Source organism: Cygnus olor, chromosome 4 (genome assembly GCF_009769625.2).
Source record: "Cygnus olor isolate bCygOlo1 chromosome 4, bCygOlo1.pri.v2, whole genome shotgun sequence".
Classification (NCBI taxonomy): domain Eukaryota; kingdom Metazoa; phylum Chordata; class Aves; order Anseriformes; family Anatidae; genus Cygnus; species Cygnus olor.
Window position 1 is genome coordinate 57,842,302 of NC_049172.1, and position 24,416 is coordinate 57,866,717.

The 24,416-nt window shown below is 38.8% G+C and overlaps 1 long non-coding RNA gene across 1 annotated transcript; it reads right to left on the reverse strand.

Moving 5' to 3' along the window:
- Nucleotides 1-232: 232 nt before the first annotated feature.
- LOC121068980 lies at nucleotides 233-23,706 on the reverse strand. The gene is made up of 4 exons (XR_005819175.1): nucleotides 23,629-23,706; nucleotides 16,585-16,647; nucleotides 5,029-5,100; nucleotides 233-433 (listed from the first exon to the last, which is right to left on the reverse strand). It is a non-coding gene; the product is annotated as an uncharacterized LOC121068980 (long non-coding RNA).
- Between the last annotated feature and the right edge of the window lie 710 nt (nucleotides 23,707-24,416).

Consider the following 24,416-nt stretch of genomic DNA (forward strand, 5'->3'; position numbering starts at 1 on the left):
ATAAAATAATTTTTAAAATAATTACTGAAAGGGAAAGTCTATGCACTTGAAATTTCCAGCTAATATGAATGAAAAGGGGAGAGAAATTGCAGATGATGCTAAGAAAGGGGAAATAAAATAGACTAACACTGGTGACTGAAAATTATATGAAAAGGGACATCTTTCAAAAAAAAAATCATAATACACTTATTAAAGTGGAAGAGAATCCAAAAATTACATAAAGTAAGCAACTATCACAATAACAGAGGGTATTATACTACATTAAATTGATAAAATATCCTCTCCTTTCCTTCTTCAAGATGTTTTCTATTTTTCATGTTAGCTAGAAAAGCAGACAAACAGATAATTTTGTTTCTCTGTGTCTGGTTGCTGAGTTGCTCACTCAAGTGAATGTGTTCCAGAAAAATGTAGTATTTTTTCAGAGAGGACAAGCCTATAAAAGAAACAGTAAAGGAGAAAAGTAAGGAAGTTTATTTTAGAAAGAGGATTCCTCTCCATGTATTAATTTCTTGTTCCTATTCTGTGTATTCTAGAAGTTAGTTGTAGCTTTCTGTGAGCTAGTTAAGAGGGTTTTGTTTTATAGAACACACAGGATTTTTTTTGTCTTGAAAAACATGGACAGCTAGTTTGTCTATAAGCTCTGTGCTTTGCTCAGATTCAGTCATCTAGCTCTCACACAGTTTCTTTTTCCACCATACAGTGTCCAGAACAGTTGTTTGTTTTCCCTTTCCCTTTTTCATTGTTTACTTAAGCCTTCAATTATATCATTTATTTTTTAGATTGTAAGTGACTGGATTTGGGATTGTGATCTCTATACAAAGCTTGTCATACACCTATCACAATGTGACACTCAGCAAGTTGAGTTTCCAAATACAATTAAAAAAATCAAGAAAAACAATTTCTGAAAAGAAAGAAAGAAAGGAAAAAAAAAAAAAAAAGATATAGGCACCCCACAGTTAGTCAGACCTAAGTTCTCCAGTGCCTTAGGTCATTTCTGAAAATAGGGATTAATCACTTCTGAAAATAAAATGGGTTTGAATTGAAGGTTACAATAAAGTATACCACTGTATAAGCAACATTTGCAATAACTAACTTCCAATGTATTTAGCCTTTAAAACTAATTCTATAACAACAAAATAAATATTGCTAAGGAATGAACACATGCACCATCACCTATAATAATGTTAGAAGAGTCAGTGGCAGTTTTGTTCTTGCCACCTATCACTCACTGAAAAAAATCCACTGGGTATGAAGTGGAGGCACAAGACTTTGATGGATAAGAGCTCTTAATAAAAAGGATGTGGCAAGAACAGTCCTTTGGTACTGTGGTCAAAAAAAGCCTCTAGCACTATTTAGTTTATTAGTGTAGAAGTAGCCTTTGTGTTTATGTCCCGGCAATAATTTTCTCTGTTACCTCTGTATGAGTAGACATGATAATTTTTTTCCCTTTTTTATTTTTATTTTTATTTTTTTCTGTTAAAGTTCCTGTTTTATTTGCATAAATTTCTTCACTAGTAATTTAGGGCTACATATTTGGTGTTTGAAGTATAGCCTTTAATTGTGATTGACCCAATAAAATACATGGCTTTATTTCCATTCTTTTAGATGATACATATTTACAAATTTCACATAAGAATATTCACTGCATTTATTTAAAGCTAATTTAACATTAGTTAAATTAAACCTGTTATTAAAATCAGTTAAACCTGTACAAAGTGAAATATATTGATGATGAAAATACACAAGGTGATGTGACCTTCAGAAAATTTGTGAAAAATGACCCATGAGAATGAACCTTTTCATGTGTATTCAAGTTTACAGATTCCACCAGTATACCCAGCCCATTTCCAGGGATGCAGGACATGTACAGTGAGATGTGTACCTTCCATGAACCTATTACGTCATACCTCTGCACAGGCTTTTTTCCTGCTGGAAACAAAAGCTTGGAGCACAGAACAAGCCAAGTGCATGAATACTGTACTTGTCATTTTAAAAACAGTTATTTGTAGTTTTCTGTGCTTCTTTAACAAGTCTGAAATCCACCAGGTGATGTTTTGTGGTAAAGCCTATCAAATATATAGTATATAATATATATATATATATGTTATTTTAAGGCAGAGATTCTTAAAAAGGCATTTAACTATTTTTACAGGTGTGCTGATGCTCCGTTTCTTATGAAAGTGGCAAAAACTGTTAGTGTTGCAGGAGCACAAAATGAAAAACACAATGGACACACCACTTTGCTGGGTCTGGTAGCATGAATCCATATATCCATATACAGAAGCACTGTAGAATGTGCTTAGACCTTTTCCTGCTGATGGCCATTGAATTACATTGTTTGTGCTGGATCATGAAAGGACATGAATGTTGGAACTTTGAATGTTCACTTTTGTTTTTCTGCTTCTTTCATGAAGATAAAAGTGCTTCTTTTTGACATAGACAACAACATTAGGGTCTTTAGTTGTTCTCTTTTTTTGTCTCCTTTATCAAAAAGGTATTGATTAACTTATAACGGTATTTCTTTTCAGGTTATAGGAGAACAAAGCTTATTCTGTTATTCCAACTTTCTTGGAACTGCTCTATTTGTAGTTCACATTTGCCTGCAACATTTCAGTCAAACATCTAGCTCTGCTCCCACTGACTTCAAAGGTATGAGAGGAGCAGTTGCTATTGCATCAGGGTTTTATATTCTGCTTCTTTTTATCTGCAGTAGTCACACTGTTTATTGTCATATTATTAGGTCAAATTCAGTTGTCTTTACTGAAATTTTCTAAGAAAAAAAAAATAGACCAAAGAGTTTATGATTTGGCCATCTGTTACTGTTAAAAAGATTTTTCTTGTGATATTGTGGGTAAAACATTCTGGACAGGGGACTATCCTTGATTGCTTCCATATTCTAGTTTTCTTTCTGAAGACAAATTTGCATGTGCACATGCCCACATGCATGCCTGCATACAGCTAGGACAAATATGTTCAAGAAAGTTTTGAATAATGAACTGTTCTATCAGAAGTGAGTCTCCCACTTGTGCCTCAAAAGAAATATGATTTTGATTGCCAAGGTTTTTAATTTGAATATATATGTAATTTCAACATGTATGGTTGGAAATTGAAAATGGAACTGCATGTTGCAAAAACTATATTGTTTGTGAAGGAATGGTCCAAAGATCCTGATTTCTTTTAATACTGGTCGAATTAGAAAATTTCATCATCAATTTAATCAAAATTTCACCCTGCCTTTATGATAGGGTTGGTTTAAATAACAGACTCCAAATCCTCCCTTTGGAAGAATCAAAGACCATTGGTTACAATCCAGCTGCACCAACCAAGGTTTAGTAAGGGTGCAAGAAGGGCAGAGGAGTCTTAGAAGAGAATACATATGCATTCGAGAATATGTGATCTGTTACTTCACATTTTCAATTAGGAATACATGCTGAGTTTTGGGGACTCTTGCCCCTTCACTGCTTTCTCTGTGGTTCTGTTTCCTTAAGTCTAAGAAAGGATGCAATGGGACAGTGCACCAGAAAAGAGCAATATTTACATTAATAAGTTTTAAAGGTGAATTTCTACTTTTTAACACAGACATCTTTTCTCTAATTTTTACGAATGTTTGTTTATGTTGCAGATAAACACAGTAGAAATTAATGCACTTCATTTTTTTTTCAGAGTTAATGCAACCTAATACTGTGTTGTTACATACACGCTCATGTAAGTGTGCATTTATAATAGGTACCTGTAAATATATATAATTCCATAGAAAAGGAAATGAAGATGCATTTTCCTAACTGAAATAGTTAACTATGCAATCTCTGATAACTATTCTGGTATACTTTCTTAATTCATGTATTACTGCAGAATTGTTCAGAAAATGCTGTGTTTTGTCATAGCAAGCATTCAAAAAAAAAAAAAAAAACAGAAAATAATTCCATTGATAGTGGTTCTATTGTATTCCATGGTGACAATATTACTCCACTGTCAAGTTCTTTTCTTTCCCAAGCAAACCATGTGTTTTATTCCAATTAAATGTAAAAAAGCATGAAAAAGCTTATTTTTGTACTTCGGTAACAGAAAACATGAAATATCAGTCTTCTCTAGGAATAGGAATACTTACAGTAGGAATATTTCTCAACAGAAGGGAAAAGTCTGCTTTTAACAGATTCTGCGTGTGTAGATTTCAGTATATTTCTATTCATACAAACTCATATGATAGATTCTTTTATTTTATTTGAAACCTTTTCCTGAAAGCAAGCATTTGTATTTCAACTTTAGGTAAGGTTCTAAACATTAGCATTTGTGTGCATTTCTTTCAGCCTACCTCATCATTTTCTTGTTTCATGCCCAGGGCTTAGCAGTTGGAGTTTAAAAACAGCCAGCTTTAATGTCTATGACTGACATGTAATTTCTGCTTACTTTAAAGCTTTTTTTCGCTAACTTTGCCTTTTTTAATGTTCTTTCCTGTCCATAATCACAAAGCTACATAAGCTCTTTTGTGGTTTAATAAATATTGTCAATTTTTAAAGCTCAACATGGTGTGTATTCTTCTTCAAAGATAGTTATTAAGTATATAAAAAGAAGCTTGTTAAATTTGTAGATTCATTTTTGTTATTATTATTCGTACTGCTTATATTTAAATGAGGAAAGATAATCCATTAAAGAGGGTGAACTGTCAAAAATATTGCCGTATCTATAATTAAGTATAACCTTCCTGGGTTTAAATAATATTATGGTTATGACACAAACCAGCAAAAGCCCCTGAATTTGAAATTAATGCTCTACCTTCCATTAACACTATTTGTTTTCATGGGAAACACACAGCCATGTGAATGCAAAGGATCTCTTTAGCTCATAGCTACTCTAAAATCTCCTGTTTTAAAAAGTGACAATTACAAGTAAAGTGCCTATTTGTAATATATACGTTACATATCAGAACCTTATTTTAAATGCTTAATGACATGCATCTATCTTAGTTCTGCAGAAATATTGTTGAGAATTGAGCCTTTAAAGGATTCAGCATCATAGTTGTGCACTCACCTTTGTTTCTCATTATCTGATCAAGTAAACTATCTGAGAGATACAGTAAATGCAGTTTTCTTTTTCACACTGCTGAGGAAAAAAACGTATCATTGCAGCTGGAGAGGCAGAAAAAAACTAATTTTCTTCACCCCCTAAATGTTTGTTGAGTTGTTTTCTAAGAAAAATGTTTTGCAAAGCATCTTGAAATTACCTGTAAAATAGAAAACGTGTATAGGTGAATTATTTATTACACTGATTTTACCATCATTTAACTGGGGTTGCAGGCAGAGTTCATTTGTGATTTGCAGATGGATTAGTTTTAGATTAATAATAAAATGATGTTAATGAATCTGCTTGAATTTTGCCTCCTATGATCCTTATCACCTCACTGCATGGCAGTGTATGCGTTAAGTAGCTACCTGCTGAGACATGTATATTCAAAGACAAATAAAATACATGAAGCCAGGAGCTTCATAACTCAACCATCCCACACTACAATTAATTCATAATGGATGTTTAGGTGGTAAACTGCAGCTATTTGGTTTGATGACTGCACGCATCCTTTCTTCTGTTTCCCAATTGATTTGCCAAATATATGTTTACAACTTATTTTTTCTCTCATTGTAAACATTTTAATTGATAAGAAGTTCCCAGCTTACATTTTTGGCATCTGCTATAATACAGTATTTTATTAGTATTTGAAGTAATGTATTTAGACAATGAATTATTTCAGTCAGTGAAATACTTCTGCTCATCGCTCATATGTGTCCTGGTTTCAGTTAGGACAGAGTTAATTTTCCTCCTAGTAGCTGGCAGGGTGCTATGTTTTGGATTAGAATGAGAAGAGCGCTGATAACATGCTGATGTTTTAATTGTTGTAGAGCAGTGCTTACACCAAGCCAAGGACTTTTCAGCCTCTCTCTGTCCTGCTAGCGAGCAGGCTAGGGATGCAGCAGAAGCTGGGAGGGGACAGACCCAGGACAGCTGACCCAAACTGGCCAAAGGGGTATTCCATACCATCTGACGTCATGCTGAACAATATATAGGGGTGGCTAGCCGGGGTGGAGGGGTGGCCGGCTGCTCGGGGATAGGCTGGGCATCGGTCAACGGGTGGTGAGCAATTGCATTGTGCATCACTTATTTCGTACACATTATTACTATTAATACTATTATTATTATTATTATTGTTGTTATTCTTTTCCCTGTCTTAATAAACTGTCTTTATCTCAACTCACAGGCTTCACTTTCCCGTTTCTCTCCCCCATCCCGGAGAGGGAGGGGGGAGGGTGAGCGAACGGCTGTGTGGTGTTTGACTGCCAGCCGGGCTAAACCACAACAGTCCATTTGGCGCCCAACATGGGGCTCGAAGGGTTGAGATATCGACAGATTTGACCAGAGTGTGTTAAACTAAAATTGGTATAAGTATTCGACCCGCTTAATAGTTGCTAGTCACAATGTTGATTGCCTTAATCTCAAGTCTGCTGTGCCTGTTTACCAAATTGAGTTTTATAGCAAGTTACTTTCTGTATGTGCTCCCTGTCGTGCTGTTTATCCTTTCCGGGCCCTGGTTTAAGATTGTTATGGTACTGTGTGGTGTAACGATGGCTTATGAAATGATGAAGTATCTGGTCATGACTCTAACCTGGTATTTGTACTCAGCACTGTCGTCGACTCTATACTTCGGAAACCATATCTCAGAAACTATTAGCAATTACACCTATTGCCTTTTTTCATCAGGGAGTCAGTCTCTGGAGGGGACAGGGGAAGATATTTTTTCCTACCTGTTCACTCTCCCTTCCTCCTTCACCACCCTCTTATCCCCCGAGCTAGTTACGGTAGCTCTCCAAGACGTTGAATATCCTTGGGATACTCAGACCAGCATGTTCTTGTTGTTATGTCTCCTGAATGCGCTTCAGGTTTTGTTTAAGGTTAAACAACTACTTAGGAATCTCATCTGGAGATCTGTCTTGAGGCGGGATATTTGCGAGTGGCAGGGAGTGTGGGAGGATATGGGCAGGTTTCTAGGGCAGTGGGCACCTCCAGTGTTTTGGACATTCACCCCTGAACAACTGCAAAATCCCTCACCTGTGGGAGCACCTGTGATGGGGGTGTCAGCGCAGCCGTTCCGGCTCCAGCTCCCGCAGCCGTTCCAGCTCCAGCTCCCGCAGCTGTCCCGGCTCCAGCTCCCGCAGCCGTTCCAGCTCCCGCAGCCGTCCCGGCTCCAGCTCCCGCAGCCGTTCCGGCTCCAGCTCCCGCAGCTGTCCCGGCTCCAGCTCCCGCAGCCGTACCAGCTCCCGCAGCCGTTCCGGCTCCAGCTCCCGCAGCCGTTCCAGCTCCAGCTCCCGCAGCTGTCCCGGCTCCAGCTCCCGCAGCCGTTCCAGCTCCCGCAGCCGTTCCAGCTCCCGCAGCCGTCCTGGCTCCAGCTCCCGCAGCCGTTCCGGCTCCAGCTCCCGCAGCTGTCCCGGCTCCAGCTCCCGCAGCCATTCCAGCTCCCGCAGCCGTCCCGGCTCCAGCTCCCGCAGCCATTCCGGCTCCAGCTCCCGCAGCCGTCCCGGCTCCAGCTCCCGCAGCCATTCCCACTCCTGTGGCTGGGTCAGAGAAACGAACTGTAGCAGTGCAAGTTGCCCCTGCAGAGGGTACTCCAACCCCTGTGGCAGACCCTGTGGCTGGGTCGGAGAAACGAACTGTAGCAGTGCAAGTTGACCCTGCAGAGGGTATTCCAATCCCTGTGGCAGACCCTGTGGCTGGGTCGGAGAGGCGAGCTGTAGCAGTGCAAGTTGCCCCTGTAGAAAAGGTGAAAAAATGGTATAGAGACGCAGGTCGTTTAGAACGCAGAAAGTCTTCTGCTAAGTCTGGGTCTGGAGAAGACGAGGCTGGGCCATCAAGTGTGCAGGAGGATGAAGATGAGGATGAGGATGTCAGTAAGTCAACAGTAACTACCCGAACCCTATACCAGCGTGAGCTACGAGATGTGCGAAAAGATTTTGGTCGCTGTATAGGTGAACAGCTTGTCACCTGGCTGCTCCGGTGCTGGGACACTGGAGCCAATGGTGTGAAATTAGAGGGCAGGGAAGCCAAGCGGTTGGGATCCCTTGCTAGAGATGCAAGCATTGACAAAGCAATTGGAGATGGAGCACGATCTCACAGCCTCTGGAGGCGTCTCCTGTTAGCTGTGAAGGGAAGGTATCCCTACAAGGAAGAACTTGTATGTGTACCAGTCAAGTGGACCACCATGGAGAAGGGAATTCAGTACCTGAGGGAATTAGCCGTATGGGAAGTAATTTATAAGGACTTAGACGATGCACAAACATCCACAGATCCAGATGAAGTCCAGTGTACTCGACCCATGTGGCGGAAGTTTGTACGGAATGCACCATCAACATGGGCCAGCACATTGGCAATAATAACCTGGAAAAACTGTGAAGATCCCACAGTGGGTGACATGGCTAAACAACTCCGGGAGTACGAAGGAAATCTCTCCTCTTCCCTACAGGCCTGCGTCTCGGCTGTGGAGAAACTCTCTGAAGAGTTCCACCAACTTAAAGAGGATTTATCTTCCCCCCCACCTGAACAAACCAGTGGCCACCAACTAAAAGAGAATACTTTGGAGAAACTTATTGAAGAGGTCCACCAACTTAAAGAGAATTTATGTTCCCCGCCACCTGAACGAACCAGTGGCCACCAACTAAAAGAGAATACTTTGGAGAAACTTTTTGAAGAGGTCCAGCAACTTAAAGAGAGTGTATTTTCTTCCCCACCTGTACAAACCAGCGTCTCGGCTATTAGGGGTAAACGTGCATCCATGCAAAGAAGACAATATGGTGGGTACACACCCCGCACCACCCTGTGGTTTTACCTACGTGACCATGGAGAGGACATGAGAAAATGGGATGGAAAATCTACCGCGACCCTAGAGGCAAGGGAACGTGAGTTGCAAAAGAAAACAATCGGGAGAAAGGGGTTCTCTGAAAAGTTTGCTGCTCCAACTTCTAGCAGGCAGTCTTTTAAACACAGAAATGAAGATTCTGACCAGGACTAGAGGGGCCCTGCCTCCAGCCAGGGGGAGGAAAGGGACAACCGAGTTTATTGGACTGTGTGGATTCGATGGCCTGGCACGTCTGACGCACAGAAGTATAAGGCTCTAGTAGACACCGGTGCACAATGTACTCTAATGCCATCAAGCTGTAAAGGGCCAGAGCCCATCTGTATTTATGGCGTGACAGGGGGATCCCAGCAGTTAACTGTATTGGAAGCTGAAGTGAGTCTAACCGGAAATGAGTGGCAAAAGCACCGTATTGTGACTGGCCCGGATGCTCCGTGCATCCTTGGCATAGACTATCTTAGAAGAGGATATTTCAAGGACCCAAAAGGGTTCCGCTGGGCTTTTGGCATAGCTGCCTTAGAGACAGAGGACATTAAACAGTTGTCTACCTTGCCCGGTCTCTCAGAGGACCCTTCTGTTGTGGGGTTGCTGAGGGTTGAAGAACAGCAAGTGCCAATCGCTACCACAACTGTGCACCGGCGGCAATATCGCACCAACCGAGACTCCCTGATTCCCATCCACGAGCTAATTCGTCAACTGGAGAGCCAAGGAGTGATCAGCAAGACCCATTCACCTTTTAATAGTCCCATATGGCCAGTGCGAAAGTCTAATGGTGAGTGGAGACTAACAGTGGACTATCGTGGCCTGAACGAAGTCATGCCACCACTGAGTGCTGCAGTGCCGGACATGCTAGAACTCCAGTACGAACTGGAATCAAAGGCAGCCAAGTGGTATGCCACAATTGATATTGCTAATGCATTTTTCTCCATCCCTCTAGCAGCAGAGTGCAGGCCACAGTTTGCTTTCACTTGGAGGGGAGTCCAATATACTTGGAATCGGCTGCCCCAGGGGTGGAAACATAGCCCTACCATTTGCCATGGTCTGATCCAGTCTGCGCTGGAGCAGGGGGAGGCTCCTGAACACCTGTAGTACATCGATGACAGCATTGTGTGGGGTGACACTGCAGAGGAAGTTTTTGAGAAAGGGAAGAAAATAGTCCAAATCCTTCTGAAGGCTGGTTTTGCCATAAAACAAAATAAAGTTAAAGGACCTGCACGAGAGATCCAGTTTTTAGGAATAAAATGGCAAGATGGACGTCGTCAAATCCCAATGGATGTGATCAACAAAATAACAGCTATGTCTCCACCAACTAGCAAGAAGGAAACACAAACTTTCCTAGGTGTCGTGGGGTTTTGGAGAATGCATATTCCAAATTACAGTCTGATTGTAAACCCGCTCTACCAAGTAACTCGTAAGAAGAATGCTTTTGAATGGGGCCCTGAGCAACGACAAGCCTTTGAACAAATTAAACAGGAAATAGTTCATGCAGTAGCCCTTGGGCCAGTCCGAACAGGACCAGATGTAAAGAATGTGCTCTACACCGCAGCCGGGGAGAATGGCCCCACCTGGAGCCTCTGGCAGAAAGAACCTGGGGAAACTCGAGGTCGACCCCTGGGGTTTTGGAGTCGGGGATACAGAGGATCTGAGGCCCACTATACTCCAACCGAAAAGGAGATATTGGCAGCATATGAGGGAGTTCGATCTGCTTCGGAAGTGGTCGGTACTGAAGCGCAGCTCCTCCTGGCACCCCGACTGCCGGTACTGGGTTGGATGTTCAGAGGAAGGGTCCCCTCTACACATCATGCAACTGATGCTACATGGAGCAAGTGGGTTGCACTGATTACTCAGCGGGTTCGAATAGGAAACCCCAGTCGCCCAGGAATCCTGGAAGTGATTATGGACTGGCCAGAAGGCAAGTACTTTGGGATATCGTCAGAGGAGGAGGTGGTCCGTGCTGAAGAAGCCCCACTGTACAACAAGCTACCAGAAAATGAGAAGAAATATGCCCTGTTCACTGATGGGTCCTGTCGTATTGTGGGAAAGCATCGGAGATGGAAAGCTGCTGTATGGAGTCCTACACGACGAGTTGCAGAAGCTGCTGAGGGAGAAGGTGAATCGAGTCAGTTTGCAGAAGTGAAAGCCGTTCAGCTGGCCTTAGATATTGCTGAACGAGAAAAGTGGCCAGTTCTCTATCTCTATACTGATTCATGGATGGTAGCAAATGCCCTGTGGGGGTGGCTACAACAATGGAAGCAGAACAACTGGGAACGCCGGGGCAAACCCATCTGGGCTGCTGCATTGTGGCAAGATATTGCTGCCCGGGTAGAGAACCTGGTTGTAAAGGTACGCCATGTAGATGCTCATGTGCCCAAGAATCGGGCTACTGAAGAACATCAAAACAACCAGCAGGTGGATCAGGCTGCTAAGATTGAAGTGGCTCAGGTGGACCTGGACTGGCAACATAAAGGTGAATTATTTATAGCCCGATGGGCCCATGACACCTCAGGCCATCAAGGTAGAGATGCAACATACAGATGGGCTCGTGACCGAGGGGTGGACCTGACCATGGACACTATAGCACAGGTTATTCATGATTGTGAAACATGTGCTGCAATTAAACAAGCCAAACCGTCAAAGCCTCTCTGGTATGGAGGACGATGGCTGAAATACAAATATGGAGAGGCCTGGCAGATTGATTACATCACACTCCCCCAAACCCGCAACGGCAAGCGCCACGTACTTACAATGGTGGAAGCAACCACCGGATGGCTGGAAACATATCCTGTGCCCCATGCCACCGCCCGGAACAGTATCCTGGGCCTTGAAAAGCAAGTCCTATGGCGACATGGCACCCCAGAAAGAATTGAGTCAGACAATGGGACTCATTTCCGAAACAACCTTATAGACACTTGGGCCAAAGAACATGGTATTGAGTGGGTGTATCACATCCCTTATCATGCACCAGCCTCCGGGAAAGTTGAACGATACAATGGACTGTTAAAGACTACACTGAAAGCAATGGGTGCTGGGACATTCAAAAATTGGGAAACACATCTGGCAAAGGCCACCTGGTTAGTCAATACTAGAGGATCTGCCAACCGAGCTGGACCTGCCCAATCAAACCTGTTACGCACTGTAGAAGGGGATAAAGTTCCTGTAGTGCACGTAAGAAACATGCTGGGTAAGACAGTCTGGGCTACTCCCGCCTCAGGAAAAGGCAAGCCCATTCGTGGGATTGCTTTTGCTCGGGGACCTGGATGCACTTGGTGGGTAATGCAAGAGAATGGGGAGGTCCGGTGTGTACCTCAAGGGGACCTAATACTGGGTGAGAATAGCCCATGAGTTGAATTATAATATGTTAATTATCATATAACACTGTATGTCATCGCTACCATGGTTGCTATATATCATAGATTAAAATGGTGATTAATTAGAAGGTATTGGAAAGAGTGTAACCTGAGCATGACATAAATGGTATGGAATAAGGGGTGGATATCTGTCCTGGTTTCAGTTAGGACAGAGTTAATTTTCCTCCTAGTAGCTGGCAGGGTGCTATGTTTTGGATTAGAATGAGAAGAGCGCTGATAACATGCTGATGTTTTAATTGTTGTAGAGCAGTGCTTACACCAAGCCAAGGACTTTTCAGCCTCTCTCTGTCCTGCTAGCGAGCAGGCTAGGGATGCAGCAGAAGCTGGGAGGGGACAGACCCAGGACAGCTGACCCAAACTGGCCAAAGGGGTATTCCATACCATCTGACGTCATGCTGAACAATATATAGGGGTGGCTAGCCGGGGTGGAGGGGTGGCCGGCTGCTCGGGGATAGGCTGGGCATCGGTCAACGGGTGGTGAGCAATTGCATTGTGCATCACTTATTTCGTACACATTATTACTATTAATACTATTATTATTATTATTGTTGTTATTCTTTTCCCTGTCTTAATAAACTGTCTTTATCTCAACTCACAGGCTTCACTTTCCCGTTTCTCTCCCCCATCCCGGAGAGGGAGGGGGGAGGGTGAGCGAACGGCTGTGTGGTGTTTGACTGCCAGCCGGGCTAAACCACAACAATATGGAATTGAAAATTCTCAGAAAGAATTAAATGAATTATATGAAGGTTCATCTTGGCTTTCTTTTTGTGACAGATTTTCCACTAAACAAAGAAACAAGAAACAAAAACCAACCAACCAACCAACAACAAATAGTTTTTTTCAGCCATTTTTGAAGTACTGGATTTATAGTAAATTGTCCAGAGCCTGCAATCTGCAGGTTCTGTATTTCACATATAGTAAAAATCACTAATATTAATCTCTACTATAACCAATAAGGGATCAATTAATATAAAAATTTGGGGCAAAGCATTTCAAACAAGATAGTGATGGAGGATAAAATAGAAATGAGTGCAGAAATATTCCAAATGTATACTCAAAATAAAAATTATTAGAAAGAACCCAGTCTACCAAAATTTCCCCAGTAGTGCATCCTGCCTCCACTGAATATTTGAATGAGGCTGTTCAGGTCAGGAAAACAGTGATGCAAGATTTGCTAGCACAGCAAAGTTCCCCTTTCAAGTTGTGTTTCTCTTACTGTACAAGGGGTCTTGTCTCTTTTCTGAGTTACCTTCTTTCTTAAAACAAAGAACAAAAATGAACCTTCAGCCATTTCACTTTTATTTTTGTGTATAAGATTAGTTAAAATGAACACCAGCTAGTGCATTTCATGCACTTGTCAAATTGGATATTGTACCAAATGAATTCTTTGTTAAGCTTTACTTTTCTTTTAAAGTAGCTGCAGTACTTATAATGACATATATTGAGAACCTATTGCTCATCTGTTATAATACAATAGAATACAGTGCTTTAAATAGTTACTGCAAAAAACATTTCCATAAGCCTCTATACTTATCATTGTCTAATGTATTATATCCATGTCAAATTGTAGCATATTTCAAAGTAAAATAAAAATGTTCAGGAGAAGGAAAAGAGAAACATAATTTAATTTAAAGTTAATCTCAAATTATAGAATTAGCAAAAAGCAGAAAATAACATGAAATATCTTTTTCATAACTTCAAATAAATTACATTTTTAAATCCATGGAAAACCCTTCAGAGTTGTGGGGGTTTTTTGTTTTTGGTTTTTTTTTTTTTTGAAAAAAACTTCAGGGCAAACCCTTGTGTTATAAACTAGAAGAGTACAGAAAGAGCTGTTTTCCTTATTACACTGATTCATTGCTTCTAAAGCCAGAGAAAATATTAGTGCTACTATATCCTCTTCTCTGGTTAAAGAATTTAAGTTGCTTCTGTAATTCTTAATAATTTGTTTAACTGTCATTTTAACAACATCATTAAAGCTAGGCACAATGTTGGTCTCTCCATCCTGCAAAGATAAATAGTAAGGCTCATCTTTAAGTACACACATAATAATATTGATTCTAGGCTGTTCATACACATTAAGATAGTACCATCTGTAATTTTTTGTATATTTGCTTTGCTCAGGCAGAAAGAATACATTGCTCTCTGAAGTGTGATGTTCTGATTAAGAAAAAAAAAGTAGTTTGGGGTGCTAGTGCTTTAAAACAAAAATATCTGCTTTCTAGTTCTGACAAAAAACAAAGTAATGGGTGCACATGTACAAATATATCTTTCAGCTGAAGGCTGGAGCTACCAAAGCCTCTTGCTCCCAAGGATCATTTGAAGTCCATCCAGAATTCAAGCTTATCTAGTACATTTCATACTTGACTTTGAAGGAATAAGGTTTTGAGAAGGATCTCTGAAATCTTCAAAAAATTTGTTTTGGTCATTTGGAATACTGTTCACTTTCCTGTTAATATCACACTTAAAATATATTAACTTTCTTTTGTTTCTGTTTTTGAATTTAATTTCCTGAATTAGTATTCTATAACATGCTAGCTGTACAATGGTTTTATGCAGGTTTTGAATGCAGGTAATACAGGTTTTGAAACTTTTCTGATAAGGAGCTGATAAGGAGTATTTTGAAAATTCAAGACAAGCTGGAAGACAGAAAAATAAAAATATAGATGTAGCAATCTTCAAAAAAAGGTCATGAAAACAGCTTTTATCGGTTAGTATTCAGTAGCAGAATGGCTGTATTCCTAATCCCATAACATGACCTACAGCATGAGGCAGAAAAATCAAAGATCAAAAGTGAATAAGAGCAAATACAATAAGAAGCTTGACTTCATACAGTAAAAATATTTATGTAGAAATCAAATGTCTTATACTGAAGATTTTTAATCTAATACATTCATAAGGATTAGGTAGTTCTTATGTTTCAAAGATATAATAATAATTTTGATGAACAAAATATAAATTAATAAATCGTGGATGAAGTCATATATACAGAAGTCTGATGTGGCCTTAAGTAAATAGACAAGGCTTCATATTTTTCTTATTTTCCCATTAGAAAATATACAGTATTTTTACTCTGCTCCAAAATATCTTAATTAATTCTTCAGAAGAAACAAAGTAAAGTATTTCATTTATAGCTTTACATTTGTAATTCAGTCTTAGAAAAACTAGACTTTTTTCCAATATAATGTACAGGTCAAGTAGTTATGCAATGAAGCTGGAATCGAGTCAATCCCTCTATTGCCACGCAAAACTCCCACCCCCAAAAAAGAACAGTTTTAATATCTGGTAGTAGAGTTACCACTGTATTCCTGGGAGACTTTTTAATGTAAGAAATTGAACTAAACTATTATGGAATCAAAGTAAATAAAATCTCAGCTGTTATTTTTTGTCACCCCAGAGCAAGAAGTTATTGTAGCACAAAAATAATACAATTTATTTTAAATAACAGAAGATAGAAGTGTAGGAAACATGAAATAAAGTTCACTGACCTTTTTCCTTAATTATCATTTGTTCTATGTTTTATGTTAAAGATACACGGTAATTCACATGTGACTTAGTTATATCTCCTAGAAAAGTTTGAATCTGCAGGAAATAAAGAGCATAAGCTCAGAACTGTGAAGTGTTCACTTTTTCTAAAGATCATTTCCATATTTAATTAAACAAAAGGATGATTTTTAAAATATTATTGATTTTACAGACTGACAGGTTCCTTCACACTAGAACTTATTACCTATTAGAGTGAAAAATCTTTTATTTTGCTTTCATGTAGCTTCCCTTCTATGAAGTTGACTTATTCAGTACTAGTTCCCAAAGTAGTATTGGACCTTGATTAGAAAGAAATTGAGAATTTATGTAACAAGTTTGCTTTCCCCACCTGCATTGCCTGAATAAGTCCTCCCACTAACAGGATGAGCCTTACAAGTTACTACGAGTGGATTTTTTATCAGTGAGTTTCTGTTTCCCTTCCTCTTCCCAAAAAGCAATCTTTAAACAGAAAATATCAGCTAAATGAAGCTGAATGTAACTGTGGATTTCTCAAATTTTGGCTCTCAGAATGTGAGAAACAGGCTAGTCCAATCATATAAACATCCAATGTATTCCAGAGTCCTTAAAAATAGATCATAACACCATATTTAGCTTTCATTCCAGTTATACCTTAGTCAATTTCAATTTGATCATCATCTACTTTAAGGATTATTTACATCCTTTTTATAAACTTCACATTTTGCCAACAAGTTTCCAGAAATACATATCAAGCATGAAGACAGAGGATAAGAGTAATAAGTCACACAAAAAAAGGAAAGAGAAATGTGATAGTTTTACCTTCAGCAATAATAGGCATCAGTTGACATTTTAAATACTGATTGGAGTGTTTAAATGAAACATCTGTAACACAAGAAAAACTCATGCTAATGAACATGCTAAAGAAGCAGTCTAGGAAATTTCATGTATAAACGCATGCTTGTGCTTGTGTTCATATGTCTTTAAACTGAAATTACCTTGGGTTTCAGCTTTCTAAATGTGTTTTTTTTTCCTTGAAGGAGAAGATTTTTTGTTGTTGTTTTTTTAAACTTTAAATAAAAAAGAAAAGGTAACATTTCATTGTATTTGGAATCTACAAAGCTTTTTATCTTTTTTTTTTTTCCCAAAAGTTGTCTCCATTAAAATATTTTGATGGAATATTATCAGCTGCTTTATTCCGTAAAACCCAACTGTGCATTCTTTTATTAGAGAATCATAAAAGTTGGTACTATTCACCTACAGAACAATATGAAAGCAATAAACTGCAACTGTTCCTTCCCTTTTTCCTACTTTCAGGAGACCATAATAAGCAGAAAATCAGCACTGGTGAGTTTTAATACCTTCTTTTATTTTCTATTCAATCAAATTTATCTTAATAGAGAAATATTTTATTTACTTTTTTTCCCAGCTATTTTCCATAAAGAAATATTTTTGGAAGTAGATCTCTCATGAGTTCTTTGGAATTAGTTTATAAAATGTGGAGTGGGATAAAAGTGAGGTTTTTCATTCACTGTATTTTTAATATGCAATTCTTCTCAAACTCTCTGAAGAATGATCTATCAAATTGAATAGCTGATGCACTTTGAACACTTAGCTCTAAAAGATAGATGACATTTTTTTCATTAGTTTAAAATTTATATGCTACAGTATCTGTCACAATAATAATAAAATCTGACAGTGCAGATCATATGGGCATTTCACACAGCAGAGGTAATGTGTTCTTTCGAAGATAAAATGACAATTTGTTCAAATCATAGATTTTTAAATTTTAGACAAATAAGGTAGCTCTCACTCCATGTATCTCATTCTTTCAGAATCATTTCTTTGCTAACAATACTATGGCAGGATCCAGACCATCCCCATTCTATCTTCGTGGGAATCTGACAGATTGCAGATATCCAAGAAAATGACCCAGAAAGCCTTCTCTGCGGTGTTGTTTGCACTGGAGACACCAAAGCCTTACCAGGTGTTGCCTTGTAGAGCTTGTGAGCTCCCATGATCAGCTTTAGCCGATGCCCAAAATCACCTTCCATCAGCAAAGGGAATTCAATGTCCTTTGATTCTGAATCCTTATCTGGAATGACCAGCATGGTACAAAATACCCTCACCTCTTTCTTAGTGATAGGATGCTATTCAATGCAAAGCTTACTAGTCACAATAACTTTTATTTTTAAAAAGCACATTGATGGAAGAATAGCAAGGTGATTATCCTTTGATAGTAAGTTCAGGCTGCTAGGAACTAGAAGATATACTATCTCTGCCTGAGGGAACTAGCTATTGCTCCTAATTCCAGTTGCTGCCTTAAAAATTATTATTATTATTGTATAGTCAGGAAAATAGGAGAATAATGTATAGGCAAGAATACTAGACACAGTACTAAAACAAATATGTAAGAGTTTTTGACTCCATAATCAAGAATTTAAGACACTTACTTTCATTAAATTCTGACAGGACAGTTGATGGTTAGTTTTATAGCTGTAGCTTAATGCAGCAAATTCCGTTTGCAACCTCAGCTGAAATCTGTGTATAACACTTGTCTCTATTTACTAAATCTGGCTTATTTGGACTTATTTATCTTCCAACAGAGGGACGCACTGCACAATTCCATCACCTGAACATCACAATTTTCTCATTTCTTCTATTTCCAAAATTAGTTCAGTTCTCTCCCCAACTATATCTTTAAAAGCAAAATTAAACAATATACATTTATGTTTTCAACATTATTAAAAGAGAGGAGGATAAAACACTTTACAGAATAAACTCAGGTTTTTGTTTTGTTGTTTTGTTTTTTTTTTCTTCCCTATGACTCGCACCATTTTTGTCACTTTGAACTGCATACAATAACACAAGTGTTTAAAGATGCACCCTCAGAAAAAGAAACACATTTTCCTAGCATGAACAGTATTAATCACAGGTTAATCTAACACTAAGCAATAGTATTTACAACACCTTTTAAATCCTACAAAAGATACACAAAAACAGGAACTCTTGGAACGAAAATAAAAACAGCTGGTTAGTGTTTGCACTAGCTGCCATTTGCAGCAGAATCCTCTGAGGTAGTCTCTTAAAGCCGTCAAGTTCTGAGCAGCCAACACATTCTTCTTTTTGTGCAAGAACTAAGCAGTCACTAACAGAGTTCTGATTCCTATTTCAACCTCCATAAAGGATGCCCAGTGTAACAAACTAAATCATGTAGTCATAGTTTTATATTTTCATTTCACAGTCTCTAACTTCTACCCAAGGCCTTCTACAACAGGGTTACAGCACTGGTGGATAAGGGAGGAGCAATTGATATCATCTACATGGCTTTGTGCAAAGAAGATTATCAAAGGGCTGGAGCAACTCCACTATGAAGACAGGCTGAGGGAGCTGGGATTGTTCAGTCTGGAGAAGAGAAGGCTCTAGGAAGACTTCCTTGCAGCCTTCCAGTACCTAAAGAGGGCCTACAAGAAAGCAGGAGAGGGACTCTTTGTCAGGGAGTGTAGTGATAGGACAAGGAGTAATGTCTCTAAACTAAAAAAGCGTAAATTTAGATTATATCTATACAAGGAAGAAATTCTTTACTGCGAAGGTGGTGGGGCACTGGAACTGGTTGCCCAGAGAATCTGTGAATGCCCCATCCCTGGAGAAGTTTAAGGCTCGGCTGGATGGGGCTTTGAGAAACCTGATCTAGTGGAAGGTGTCCCTGCACACAGCAGTGGTTTGGAACTAGATGATGTTTAAGTTCCCTTCCAATCTAAACCATTCTGTGATTCAATGTTATCTTCATTCACTATTTAAATATTCAGTATTGTAAGGGTAATATTTTGAAATCTTTTAAAAACTGGTTCCACGATAGGAAAAAAAAAATCATCTAGGGCCTTCCTCAGGCAAAATCTTTGCAAGTTTCCAAGCAATCTGTCTATTACAGGGAAAATTTTATAAAGTTCAGAGGGAACAAGCTTTCCCCTTACATTTGCACTTTATTGGTCAGTGGCAGTATTGTAAATTGCTGTAAAATACCTGTTAGGCTTTCCATGACCTATATTCCCATATCTAAAATCTCCCTGTAGTGAAGTAATATTTTTCAATAATTTTAAAGCAAAGCCTCATTTGCTCTTTTTTCTCCTGCTGCAGCCCTCACATTCAGCTAGATATCCTGAGCTGGATAAAAACCAGCGTGTAACTATGAAAGTTTTCCTCTGTTGGTTTGCACCTTTCCATCCACAAAGGAAAGAATACTTGAGCCAGCTGTTTTGTTTAAATATATAAATACAACTTGTGATTGAATAGTGGTTGGAAGTAGCGAAATTCTTGCGTTTGACCCAGAGAACTTTCCTACTTACTTGGGAGTTTTGAGAAATGCCTCTATCCTGTACACTTGTCCCTGGCTGCTATGAATTTTATCTGGACTTGTGATATTTCATAGCTCCAGAAAGGTCTATTGCTCTACTTAAATCAAGATATCTTTCCCAACTGGTCAGTTTTCCCTGAGGTTTTGCTAAATATATTCCAGAAAAATTTGCTACCTCAAGCCAAAAGATTCATACCACTCTAGTCAAAAAATGTATGATTGTTAAGCAATAACTTTAACTCCACAGTATTTTATGGATATGAAATGAGCCCCTGCTGTGCTCTGAAATTTACAGAGTGAGAGTCTTAGCTTCTGCAAGCCCAGATGTACTTTTGAAAAAGATGGATCTGTGCTATATTAAATTACTTACAGATCTGTCCCAATATGACAAAGACAGGGATATCTTCAAGGGAGCTGTGCTCACCAACTGCTTGAAAGACCTTCCAAACATTTATAAATGTCCCTTTCCTTTGCTTTTCAGCTAAGATTGGCATGTGACTCTAATCAACTGAACTTCAGTAAACTTTAAACCTCTGTTCTGTAGTAGTCTGTTAAGCTGTTAAGACTTGTGAAGCTTTGTAAAATTTCAGATGTATTGTTTTTGCTGACAGTGGCTGTTTCCAGTTTGCAGTAGCTCTGTATATAAGAATGACTCAGGCCTGAGAGAATTAAGTAGAAGACTGGATTTTAGTATTGTGAACAATCTTAAAGAGATTTGAAATATTAAAATATGAGTAAATCTCTAATATTTAGCAGAAGGTCCAAATGTTCCCATGAATAATGCTATGTAACAGCTTTCAGGAATAGAAGTTTTGGTGATCTAAATGACCATCTAAATCACTAAATCACTTGAATGGGAAGAATTGTCCATGCTTAAATACAACATATAAAAGCTGGTTCAGTGTCTGGGAGGACACCTAAGCCAGGTCTCAGTATATACAGAAAGAAAAGGGATGACTGATACCCTGACACTGTCTGGAGTTAGTTAAGGTCACAGGCCAGAATTATTGTCATTATTTAGAAGCCCATCCTGGTAGTGGCCAGAACATATACTGTGCAATTAATTTATTTTACTTTTAGATGCTCCCCAGGGTGTAAATAACATGTATTCTGGGCCTTTTGAGTTTCAGAGGGGTCTCAAAATATCAGGTCAAGAATGTCATCCTGTCCTGCAAGATTATGGTCTTTGTTGAACAGCAGGTAATTCATATGGCAGAGGGCAAAGGATCTTTCTCAGTCTGTACATCTAAGACTGGGTCAGCATTTAAAAATAATGCATAAGTTACAGTCTAAGCAGTCAGTGGGTGTACAAGAGAAAATTGGATGTTGCCAGACTTTAAGTTATTCTCAGACAGCAAGGGGAAACAAGTTTTTTTGCACTTTGGGGACAGCTTATTTATTTATCCTTTGCATTAAGAATCAGTAGACAAAACGCACAAGTCATCCAGGAGTCTTTGTCTTCCAGGAATGCCAAACACTCAGAGTAGGTTTCTAATTTCACAACTATATTTTATGGCCAAAGAGCTAGGATGGTTTTTTAGACTGCAGCTCCATTAAAAAATTGATTGGGTGTTAGACACAGGCCATAGGACAGGCTGTTCCTACTGCTCATATGGACAAAAATAGCAATCTTCAAAAAAATTCCAAAGCGTGGTTCAGGGAATAGCACAGACTGTTCCTAGCAGGGAAAGATTTTCCCAGTATGACGGTGACCCTGTTTACAGAGCAAGTGGGACATTTATTGCAATAATTGTAACACGAGCCACATGAGTTTTAAGGGTAGGGAATCTGTTGAAGCGTAGGGTATCTGTTTCATGGCTTTCCATGTCTAAGTGTCTCTCCATGTCTCTCCACTACCAAGGTAGTGGAGATAGTGGTGATGCGTCTGGTCTTCTAATTTGCCCATAAATTATCCTTCAGGTATATAAGTGTCTGTGTCTCAAAAATACCTTAGGATTTTATTTCAAATGTATACACTCAATAATTAGAAGCCTAAAATTAATCAAAGGTCTTCAGTAAGAATGACATGACTTTTATACACTATAGTATAGTTTTCATAAATAGAAAGTTTTCATGAACTATTACCTCATTTTCAAAATATTTTAAGATTTTTTTTCTGTTATCCTTGTAAGCACATTTTAAAACTCCATTTTTATATGCATTATACAAATAATAGATTGAGTTTGAATTTTTCTGCTACTGTTTTGAAAATACAAGTAATCATGTAGGTCATGATCCCTAGGTTTAATTAGGTGACCATACTGAAAACTTGTTATAAAAAAGAAAGACAAATAAAACAAGGTCCAATTGCTAATTCACTTTCCAGAGGAGAAATGTCCCCTATGTGTACTTTTTGCTAGCAAGCCACTTAGGTTGCAGTAATTTATAACAAAAGGAGTCACAACAGAACATTACGAAGTAGATGAAAGGTTTTACAAATGTGATATACAATTTTAAAGGAGAAAAAAACTAATTTGCCTGTAATTTTGCTATCTGAACATGTTTGTGTATGATTTATCTTATTGTTACAGCTGGATTCAGCTGTGAAGGTAAATGCTGAAAAAGCAGTTTGCTGACTGGGTTTATTCCCATTAGACAGCACTGGCTTATAATGAGTAATGGGAAAACAAGTCTATTTTTATATGCACAATGTATCCATTTATGTGGCCTTTATAGCCCCAAATATATGTCTACACCTATGAACAGCCTGTTCAGTTTTAAATTTTATTCAACTGAGTTTCAATACCTTAAGCAAAACAAGTGGCACTGATAGTTTGAATAGTAATGTAAAATGCTTGAAATATGGCCTAAAATTATTAAACCTCTGGTCACTACATCATCTTTATAAATTAAGTTTCACACTTTCTTTACGCAGGAAGGATAACTTCAGTTGGATAGGCTTAAGCAAACATTTCATCGTGCAAAATATAATATTTTCTATTAAGCTATCAAATCAAAAAGGTAGCAGTGGATATCACATAGTGAACTGCCCTTGGAGTACCTCTGTTCTAGTGATCAATCAAGGTTTTAGTATTTTCTGAATCAGAATCTATACTTAGATAATTTTGTTTCCAATCTACCAATCCTCCCAAAACTTGTTTAATCCTTTCTTGAACTCCAATATACTTGGGAGTCTTTGTTCCTTTTGACTTTCACAGTCATAGAATCAGAGAATGTTTTGGGTTGGAAGGGACCTTTAAAGATCACTTAGTTTCAACCCCCCTGCTTTTTATCACTAGGGCTAAAAGTTGTGCAGAAATGTGTATAATATGTTAAATAAGAAGTTGGGTTTTGTTTGTCTGTTTGTTTGGAAGTGTAAGAATTATCAAGAAGGTCAAGGCAAAGCCTTCTGCACACATTCATTTTCAGTGCCGAAGGACACAAGGACAGAGTGCTCAGACAAAACCTGGGGAAAGAATGCAGGACAGAGTGGTCAACATTAAATATTTAAATACTGAGGGCAATCAGGAAAAAAAAAAAAAACCTTAGCTTGATTCAAAAGCTTTACTTACCTTCAAGCAGACTTGTGGAACCAGTCTGTCAAGCAGGCTGTCTAAATGTCCTTATTATTCGAGCCTGGAGGCTTGAATATCGCCCACAGGGCACGTGTTTGCACCTCTTCCTCCAAGCTCTTATGCAAGTGAGTTATGAAAAGGTTTAAAGGAAAATCTATTTCTGCTCCCTCACACACCATCCTTTTCCACAACTGAGAATATTTTATTACACAAGGTAACATTACAGAACTGGGTGAGAACAGGATGAGGAAGGTAATAACAAAATTCAGGGTTCAGCTGAGATCCAGCATTAAGTGCAGGCAATCAAGAGACAGTATGTCAGAAGGCTGCCGAAAATGGCAGGATCTTACAGAGGAAAGGTCTGTCTCACACAATCTGCCTAGGGACATGTCAAGCAGCAAAACGAATGTGAAGGAAGGGGCAGTGTGATAAGTTCACGTTGCTTCTTCTGATCTGAAAGTAAAATGGTGTTCCCTGAGAGATAAATGCATTATTCAGAAGCCATTTCAGGCCTTGGCCAATGCTAGACTTGAGGATGTACATAGATGTATATGCTTAGCAGCACATATACAAAATAAACCATTTTGTTGTTAGTTGCTTACTTTTACAGAAGAGCTTCAGCCTTTTTTTTTTTTTTTGGGGGGGGGGACATGTTGGGAGAACAGGGAGAAAAAACACTTTTGCTTCTCTTCAGGAAGAGAAGGTAATAGAAATCTGAAATTGGACATTGAACCACAAAATACCAATGCATTATGCTATCACTTTTATTTGTTTTTCAGGACAAA